Source organism: Equus caballus, chromosome 29 (genome assembly GCF_041296265.1).
Source record: "Equus caballus isolate H_3958 breed thoroughbred chromosome 29, TB-T2T, whole genome shotgun sequence".
NCBI lineage: Eukaryota > Metazoa > Chordata > Mammalia > Perissodactyla > Equidae > Equus > Equus caballus.
Window position 1 is genome coordinate 19,105,281 of NC_091712.1, and position 10,108 is coordinate 19,115,388.

Genomic DNA, 10,108 nt, shown 5'->3' on the forward strand with positions numbered 1-10,108 from the left:
AAGGCAAGAGTTTTGCAAATTGTGTGTATGCTCCTCTTCTGTTGCTGCTGTATCAAGCCATTATTGTCATCTGGATTGTGTTGCATTCCTCTGGTACATTGAGGTAGAAAAATAATTGTTAGCCAGTGGGTCAGGCTAAGTGTGGGCCTATTTTGCATCTTGTTTTTATACATTTATACTACCTTTGAATATATGCTTGTGTGCTCTGTGCCTATTATTTTTTATGACGTTAATAACTAACTTGCCTTTGTATAAGGTAGATTTCAGTCACATACACCAAATTCTAGTGAAAACTGTTGAATGGGAATCTGATCCGTCATTCACTGAGTGAATAGTATTACAGGCTTTTACATGTGTTATGTAAAACACACCAGCCCTGTAATTCTCATAGCACACACATGAAAGATGCATTGCTACCTCTGGTTTTTTTCAGAGGAGGAAACTGAAGCAATGTGAGGTTAGGTAACTTTATGCTCAAGATCACAGAGCAAGTAAAGAGACAGAGCTGGAATTTGAACCCACGGCTTTCTGACTCCAGCGCTTATGTTGTTTCTCATCTTGTGCTGCTCATAAGTGATGGATCGTCTTGCTGCAGAGAAAGCACGGTGCTCCCTCTGGGATTCAGTTCTCTAAGGGCAGAGGTGGATTTACCACAAAGCTAATGCAGCCTCAGCACAGGGCCCCTGACTTGATGGACCCCTCCACGGCCCTTTGCCTAGTTTTGTATTACCGCAGATCAGGCCCGACAAACCTGGACCTGCCCCTGGGTCAAGATACATAACTTTGGAAGATTTTCATGAAAAATGTTCTGGTTAACAAGAATGGAGTTCTAGTTAAGAAATTCCACTTAGAGAAAACCATTCCTTTTAAATAAATTGGAGCTCTTGTGGAAAGAATTGGGGATGTTTGTTTGCTGAGAGGTGATGAGCAGTGGTGGTGGCTGAGAAAGTGGTCATGAGCGCCACGAGGGGACGTTCAGGGCTGAGAGCTGTACACTGGAGACGTGCAGAGCTGTTGACCTGGGAAGCCAAGAGTTGCAGCCAAGGATGGACCACCAGACAGAGAATCTGCTTAAGAGAAGCAAGGAGGCCGTGATGGGTTCCGAGGGAACCCATCTCCCACCTCCTTCTGAGAAGATGAGCAGTGGGGCTGTCAGGATTGTGTGTAGCTAGGACATAACAATCAAATCCTGAAACCTCCCTCTGCCCACCTGATAATTCCCGCTTCAGGAGCAGGGCTTCTGATTGTGTGGGGCATTGGAATGCATGATGGAAGACAGGTGGGACCTTTCCACTCGGGCCTCACAGATCATCTTGTCTAACCCCCCTGTTAGCTACACTGGGACATAGACATACTTGCTGGTGGTCACATGGCCAACACTGGAGCCGCCTCTTCTGATTATCACTACCCTCCTTGTGTTTGCCTTCAGGTCTAAAATAACCTGAAACAGGTGACGAAGTCTGCCTACCAGGGATTTGCTAGCCCTACTGAGGATTTGCCCATCCACTGGATGTCTGCCATGTCACAAAGCACCACAGTAGCACCTGAATTCAGTGGGACTGATTTCTGTCAGCTCCTTGTATTCCTTTCGGGTACATGTCCATTGTCTGACAGACCAAAGCTAATCAATCTTTTTTTTTTGAGGAAGATTATCCCTAAGCTAACATCTGCCGCCAATCCTCCTCTTTTTGCTGAGGAAGACTGGCCCTGAGCTAACATCCGTGCCCATCTTCCTCTGCTTTATATGTGGGATGCCTGCCACAGCATGGCTTGCCAAGCGGCGCCATGTCTGCACCCGGGATCTGAACCGGTGAACCCCGGGCAGCCGAATTGGAACGTGTGCACTTAACCATTGCACCACCAGGCCAGCCCCTAATCAATCTTTTATTGATGGCAGATTTTTGTGGTATAACTCAACAGGAAAGCCAGTGTTTTCTGGAGGGCCTGGGGGATTTTTTTCATGGTCTGCAATGTGATTGGTTGCTTGATGCCACAGGTCCAGGGCCAACCCCTGAGGGCAGCCAGGAGGGAACGTGCCCAGTGGGAGAGCAGGCCTATTTGGTGGAGAGTTGAAGTCTTATGGGGACCTACTCTGGGCACAGAATTGTGTTGGCCTCTGCAGGGGACACAAGTAAGAGAGGGTCCTAGCCCCTCTGACTCATTCAGTCCCTGCAGAAAGGAAGCACACACCACGCTCGCATTGTTAGACGTTTCTTCCTTTTGATGTATGTCATGGCTGACTTTGGCCAAGCATTTACTTGCAGTTTTACCTTTTGCCTGTGAGCTAGATTTTCAGATGTCGATTTCATCTCAAATGTGCAAGAAAATTATGATTACAATAGCATGGATTGGGCATCCACATCAGGTTTCAAAAGTCCACTTTGGGCCGGAGAGAGGAAAGATGCGAAGCAGCCATATACAAAGCACTTTGGTACAAACCTGCACGCACTCTCACCAGGATCTTGGCTCCGCTCTCTCTGGGGAGGGTGCGCAGGTGAGCAGCTAAAGACAGAGGACAGGGCCCCATGCAGTCATGCTCCCTACTCTAACGCCTCAAAGCCTTCGGCCCGGCCCAACCCGGGAGCAGCAGCTGACCCCACGCCAGCTGGAGCTTGGCTCATCCCTCTGGCAGGACTGCACTTTTTCCCAGGTTACCTATGTTTCACCTAGATGTGGGAAACCTGTTTTGTCTCACTTCAAAATCAAAGTGAGAGACGACCACTCAGAGCTACCGCCCATGAGAACAGGGCATACGCCTCATTTATTTTCAGTGCTGGGATAAGTTCTGAGTACTTAACCAATTCAGAGACATCTGTTTCCTCAGAAATTACAGAGATAGAAGTGACAAAAGCTGGCTATCTGGCTGCCTAGAGCACAATGGGAGATTTCATGAGATCCTGTTAATTCTGGTGATCATGCAAGGGAAGCAACCGGGAAAACATGTTAGGGCACAGCATTCTCTCATCATGGCTCTACGCCAGCGCCGAGGCACCCTGAGTCAGCCTGGTAGTTGCTCATCATACAAATAACACTGAAGATTAGAGGAGATATGGAATTGCTCTGTAATGTGGGCTACTATCATTGTCCTTAATTCATACTAAATTTTCTCTCTACGAAGCTTAATATGCTTCAGCTCTATCTCCCCACATGAATGTAGAGTTTCAGCGAGCGGGAATTGTCTTGCATTTCATTGGAACATGTCCCCATAGGGGTCCTTTTATAAATTCCGGTAGACTCAACATTCTTCCAAGGCATCAAGGAGATGAAAAGGAAGAAGAATATTTTCAGGAAAAAGAGGATTCCTGGGCACTGCTGAAGGCTTGGAGCTAGGAGTAGAGGTGACTTCTGGCTCAACATTGCTTCTCACAAAAGTGCCTGTGCGGCCCATGGGGACTGTGAGCCCAGAGGCAGTGATGCTAATAGAGAGGTTACAGGACGACAATGCTTGGCGCCAATGAGGTCTTTGGCCAACTTTTGTGCTTGTGTGAAAGAGAAATGGCATAACTTCATACAGACACAACTCCCCCTTTCCGCCAGGTGTTTCTGCTGATTGGAAATTAGAGTCTTGCCAAAGTTTTGCTCTCAATAGGACAGAGGGCTGGGTGGCGCCTCAGGGCCCAGGAGACTCCGTGTACCTCTCACAACCTCCTTGTGTGGACTTATTTGTTAGTCGTTGCCAGGGCCAGCAAGCTAGAAAGCCCCAATTGTTTCTATCTTAATTAAGTTACACAGGAGAGAAAGAGAACTAACAGGTAATTGGTTCAGATTTTCTCACTGAAACCCAAAGTTCCTTTTTTCATCTGGCCAGCAGGTAAGAGCCAAAGGAAGGATTTGGCAAGCGCCTTCCTCATTTATCTCTTCAGCCTCGCCCTCTCCCTCCTGACACCCCTGCCCTTCCCAGTTCCCCAGCTCTGCTCTCCAGAAACAATTGCTGCTAGCAAAGATATCCTACGCATATACAAACATATGTGATTACGTAAAACAACAACAAAACACGCCCACATGGTGGCATAATTTATACATAGTTTTGCATCTTTTTCTTTTACAGAATATTTCCCAGTGATTACAGAAGTGATTCATAAGAGTGATGTTATTTAACACGCGTCTTGAATCTGTCTTAGACAAAGCCTTTTCCCAGACGTTCCTGCCATGCAGTGGGGGCGCTAGTCTGGCTCTACTCCTACTTTCCTTTCCTCCACTGGAAATTGAGGGGTGGCACCAAATGGCTTCCTGGTCTGCTTCTAGCCACTGGAATCTTTCAGATTCATTTTATAGGAAAGGAAATTGGATGGCAACAGGTTTACAGATCTGGCTAAGGTCCACGTTTAATTGTTCACAGAGCAGGGATGGGAACCAAAGCCCTTGACTTCTTGTAACATGAAGATCTTGCCTCCAGACCACACTACTGTTTGCCACTTACTGTTTCCTTCTTGGCTATCGAGGGCCTGGGAAATCCCAGAAGCAAAGCAAGATAGCAGTTAACACTCATGCTAGGTTTGGGGGGGGGGGGAATTGATAGGAACTATTTGGCTAGACTGATCAATTTCTCTTCTATTGATCCTGTCTCCAGTTGATCTCATGAGATGTAACGTATGTGGGTGAGAATAGGCTCAAGGGTAAAGGATGGAGGGAGAAGAGATTCTACACATGGAGGTAAAATCGAGGTGATGTTAAAGCAGAAGAATTGATGGCATTTGGTACAAGAAAATAAAGTCATGAGCTGCTCACTAAAGTTAACAATGACAAAGAATGTTGCTAGGACCAGCCGTGTGTTCAAGAATGTGGGGTACATTTGTGGGTAGATATAGTCATGTTCCAATTAGCTAACTATGGGAATCAAACTCTTTTTCACGTAAGCTGTACTGTAGTTTGGGCATTATTATTTCTGTTTAGGATGGATAGAATCACAGCAAATTGCGAATTCAGCACAGCGATGCCAAATGTCCTAAAAGTAAAGCTCTTCCAAACTAATCTTAACCTAAGAGTTGGCAGGTGTGTTGGGGAGGGCTAGTTTCCCTCATGCGCCTTGGTCGCCATGTGCTCTGATCATTGAGGCTCAGATAGCAGAGGCCACAATGGGTCAGACCTGTCTTCTGTGAGCCAGACCCCAGGCCTGGGCAGCGGGGCTGTGTTTGGGATTTGCAAAGTCTGTTCCCTTAGAAGTGGCCAAAGAGTTGGTGAGCCATTGTTATAGGAGGTTTCATCTTGTCAAGCAAGGGAGCAAGCTCAGAGGAAATGGAGACTATTTGCTGAGCACTGATGTTGCGACTGATATTTGTGGTAGCCACTTTGACGTATACAGCATTAGTAAACTAGAGAACCGAGACTCTGGCAGTTTGGGTAAGTAATGTGAAGATACACGGTCGGTTCATGGCAGACCCGAGACTTGAACCCAGGTCCATCTGACTCCAAAGCTCATTCCTGTACCACTAAACTCTGCCTCTTCCCCATGTCACTGGAGGGAAGAGGAGAAAGAAGCTTCCTACCAAAACTTGTTGTGAGGGGAGTCCAAATCCTATGGCTCCTATATTATTCCCACCTCTAGAAATGAAGTGACTTGAATTATAATGTCTGTCCCTGGGCCGTATCCTCTTCTTCAATACAAACAGAAAGGTATAGAATGTGGTCTTAGCTCATAAAAGAGTTTACAATCTGGTTGTACAACAATATCAGGACCCATAAAAATAGGAACCAGGTCACTCAGCATAATTAAGGACATAATTGTGTGGCATGGAGTGCTGTATGAGTTCATACCGAAGACAAAGGCAAAGGAAGAAGAGCTGTGATAACTCATAACACTGGAAAGGGGTCTGCACCAGTTAGTCCTTCTTAGAAAGAGTAGGCTTCCCAGAAAATGGAACACGAGGCAGAGCTTAAGTGCTAATGGGAGGTACAATTCCAGGACAGCGAGAGCGAGGGAAGAGGGACGTGAAACAGAAAAGGATGGGAAGCAAATAAAAGGCCATGTGTTACTGGACAGGCCACAACTTCAGGAAAAGACACAGCTGGTTGCTTAGACACATGGCATATCTTTGGAGAGCCCATACAGAACACAAGGTCCCAGAACAGCCCAGTGAAGGGACGGAGGGAAAGGGATTCATTCTCTCTCTCCCTCCTACCCCCTGTCTTATTGGTCAAGGTTTTCCTATGAGTGATAGCTTCCCTGAACTTCTGGGTTGTGCCTCCAGACACCTCTGGGCGGTTGCCAGGGAAGCCCATTTCCAAGTGCTGCAGTTTAGCACTTCGTCCAAATGCCTAAGTGAGTGGAGGGACCAGAGCCACCTAGGTCCTGTCAGGCCTGGGCATCAGAGCTGCTGTGGCTCTCACGAGAGCAGGAGCGATGCAGGCCATGTTGGAGCTTGCACTCCTCTTCGTGGAGGCTTGGAGATGATCAGGGCTGGCAGATGTGATGGTGGCAGCCGTGGCAATAGGCAGCAGTGAGGGGGATCTCCATGAGTAAGCATCCAAGGGTGCAGGAGACAAGTGGGGTCAAGTGAATCTGAGGAGGTGTGTAATGATATCTGATTCAGAGTTCCAAAAGAAAAGAGATGGGGCATTCCAAGAGATAGGGTAGTCTAGGGTATCCTATTCAAGAGAAATAGTCATCTGACAAAAATTCACTCACAGTGGCACTCTTCCAGAGACAGCATTATAGGGGAACCATGGGGGCTAATTCGACAGCTCTGGGCTAGTAGCAGCCCAACTGTTACCAGCTCCAGGCTGGAGGAATTTAGGGACAAGAGCAGTTACTGAACTCAGAAGTGCAATCATGTAGAAGAGGTTACCTTCAAACGAACAATGACCTTTGGTCAAGGGGCACAGCCAATGGCCAACTCTAGGGCCATCTTACAAAGAAGAGGGTAAGAGCTCCAATCAGAAGCCAGAGAGTAACAGTCTACCCATGTAGCTCATGCGGGTCAGTGCCCAGGGGCTAAGAACTGGGTGGAGAAATAAGGAGTTTGGATCCGGAGGGGCATTTGGAAGATCTCTGACATGGGGTCCAAAAGAGCACCTGCTCTAGGTCTTCCTCACTCCTGCTATTTTTTTTTTTAATTAGATGAGAGACGGTATAGCTTGTTCAAGGTTATAGCACCAGGAGAGACTTTGCAGGGTGAGTAGAATGTGGCCGGGGAGAGGGAAGCTGCCGCAGGCCAGGATAGAAGGTAGACAAATGCCCAAGAGCAAGAAGACAAGGCAGGTTTGTGGAGCACTGAGGGTGTTGTCCTGACCAACAGAAGTAGAAGAACTGTGAGAAATACCGGCAAACGGGTGAGGTGGGGTTTGACTTTGAAAGGCCTTGAAAGCAGACAGGTCAGTGTCCCCTTGGTGTGGCAGGAAAGAAGTTTCTATTGAAGGTCTAGAGATGAAAGCAGCACTAAGCAAGATCAGCCTAGGCAGAACAATACATGCACTTTAGAAAAAAGAGAAGTGGGATTCAGGGAGTCTAGCTGAGAAACTGTTAAATAAATACAGCAAAGGAGTGATGCAAGCCTGGATTTGAATATGGTAGAGGATAGTCATAAGCTGTGCTTCATTGGGAAAACTGGTAGGAGTTGCATATTGCTGGATGCGGGGATGAAAGAGAGGAACGAGCCGATGGGAAACATAAGTTTCTGAGTCTGGACGATTGAAGAAATGGCAGTGAGTGGGACAGAGAGAGCGAGGTGAGAAGAGAGGTCATCTAGGGCGGGGTCGGGATGGGGCGATCATGGGCTTCGGTTAGGACATGTTGAGATTGGGAAAACCCACTACTTAATCATCTTTTCTAATCTTGACATGTGTGACCAAGGTTATTATCTATGGGAAGATAGAGTGGTGACATACCAAGGGTGGGGCAGTGGGAGCTGTCTTCCAGAGTGTAGGAGTGAGGGGGTGCAGTGTCTACAGAGAACTCACAAACCATAATGAAATGCACCCAAAGCTGATGTGCTTTTGAGGTGACTATGCCCTACTTGGTGCCAAAACGCTTCTTCCTAAAAAAAAATCTTTTGTTAGTCTAATTTCTAAACAATTGCTGTGGCTACTGTTGACTTTTAATAATACAGAGAAGCTTAAAGTTGCCACTGTTAATTACTTATCCTTTTGTTGTTTTTTGAAAGAAATTATTAGTTTTTTAAATCGTGGTAAAATATACCACATAAAATATAAAATTTACCCTTTTTAAGTGTGCAGTTCAGTGGCATTAAGTGCATTTGCATTGTTGTGCAACCATCACCACCGTCCGTCCACAGAACTATTTTCATCTTGCAAAACTGAAACTCTATACCCTTTAACCTTTAACTTCCCATCCCCCATCCCAGCCGCCCCTGGTGACCACCATTCTACTTTCTGACTGCGTCAATTTGACTGCTCTAAGGACCTGGTAAGCGTGGAGTCATCCCTGGTCCTTTAATAAACATTGTATGGTGGCTGATTTGGGGAACTAACTACAAAGTTACCCCCACAGGGAACTCAGCCACATGAATTTGTTTCAAGAGTAAGTTTTTTAATGGCACCTAATTGTTAAAGTTCAGTCAGGCGTGGTTGGTGTCTCCAGCCCTTCTGGTCTTACACATCCCTATGTTTAAACAGGAGATTCAAAACGAACAGTGATTGATAGCCCAGGGGTTTTAGAGAAGAAGAAACAGAATTTGAGTCACTTCCATTCTGTTATTCTATGTGACCACGTGGAGTTCCTATTTGTGTTTAAAATTTGAAACAGTAAAATAGAGTGTCAACTGTGAGATAAAATATTTTTGTTTGGTGAGTGTAAACTTTGGCCCATACATGAAATGTTTTAAACTTGAGTAATATCTTCAAAATTAAAATTGAGGTTTCTATTTTAATTACTAATTGTTAGTTTTCAAACTAAAAACGAATCAAGAAAATAGAATTTTTTTTTTTTGGCCAATACCCGTTTCATATGACTTGAGCAATAACCTGGTTAAGAGGGAAAATGAGCCTCTCACAATAAAGATGGTCCTTTCTCTACTGTTCAACAGACAGGAGAAAAGATGAAATAATCAGTTGACATTTGACAACTTCATGGTTTCATAAATGTTTACCAAGTAAACATTTGGACAGAAGTACAGAGAAGTATAGAGAGTTTATTAGAATGTTTTTTAATTTGTTTTGTTTTTGTTGGAGACTGCTTGCAGATAAGATTTTAAAAAATGGAACGTCCCAAGTCAGCCCTGATGGCCTAACCTTGGGGTTAAAGTTCAGCATGCTCTGCTTCGGCGGCCCGCGTTCAGTTCTCCAGCATGGAACCACACTACTCGTCTGTCAGCAGCTATGCTGTGGTGGCAGCTCACATAGAAGAATTAGAAGAATTTGCAACTATACACAACTATGTACTGAGGCTATGGGGTGGGGGAAGGCAAAAAAAGGTGGAAGATTGGCAACCGATGTTAGCTGAGGGAGAATCTTCCCCTGCAAAAAAAAAAAAAAAAAAAGGGAATGTCCAACTTTATAACTGGCCTTAAAATCTGGTAGAAATTTAATCTTCAAGTCCTTGAATGTGAGATAGCTGAATCATATCTCTCTTGCTTTAGATAAATGGAAAATCCTGGCAGTGGAATGGAAACTCCTAAAATCCATCAAACGAAAATAGATTAAGAAAGAAAAAACAGTGAGAAATTTTATATCATCATTTGGGCTTAATTACATTTTTAGCCAAACGAATCCTTTCTATACTTAAAGAGCAGATATATGATCAGGAATCAAAAGAAATTTGTTGGCATTGGTGGAAATAGACTTAAAATTGCTATCTGATTTTGAAAGAACATTTTGTAAAAATGAAACATACTATTCTTTTAGAAGAGAGTTTTATTTCATGCATATTTCCCCAAAATTCAAAATCAATTCATTCATCTTCTGGGAAATTACATCAAACTAAAAATAGTGGTAGACATTAAAAAAAGCTAAATACATTGACATTCTTTTTATAGCACTCTTGATATTTTTCATGGTTATTGAACATTTGAAGTGATCAGATGTGTCCATATTGAAGATGGTCAAGTTAAAGTAATCAGTTTTAGGCATCTTTTCTATTTCTGGGAAGACTGCTACTGAAGGCATCAAAGAAATTGTGAAACAGTTGGATACAGATGGACTGAGCATAAACCTC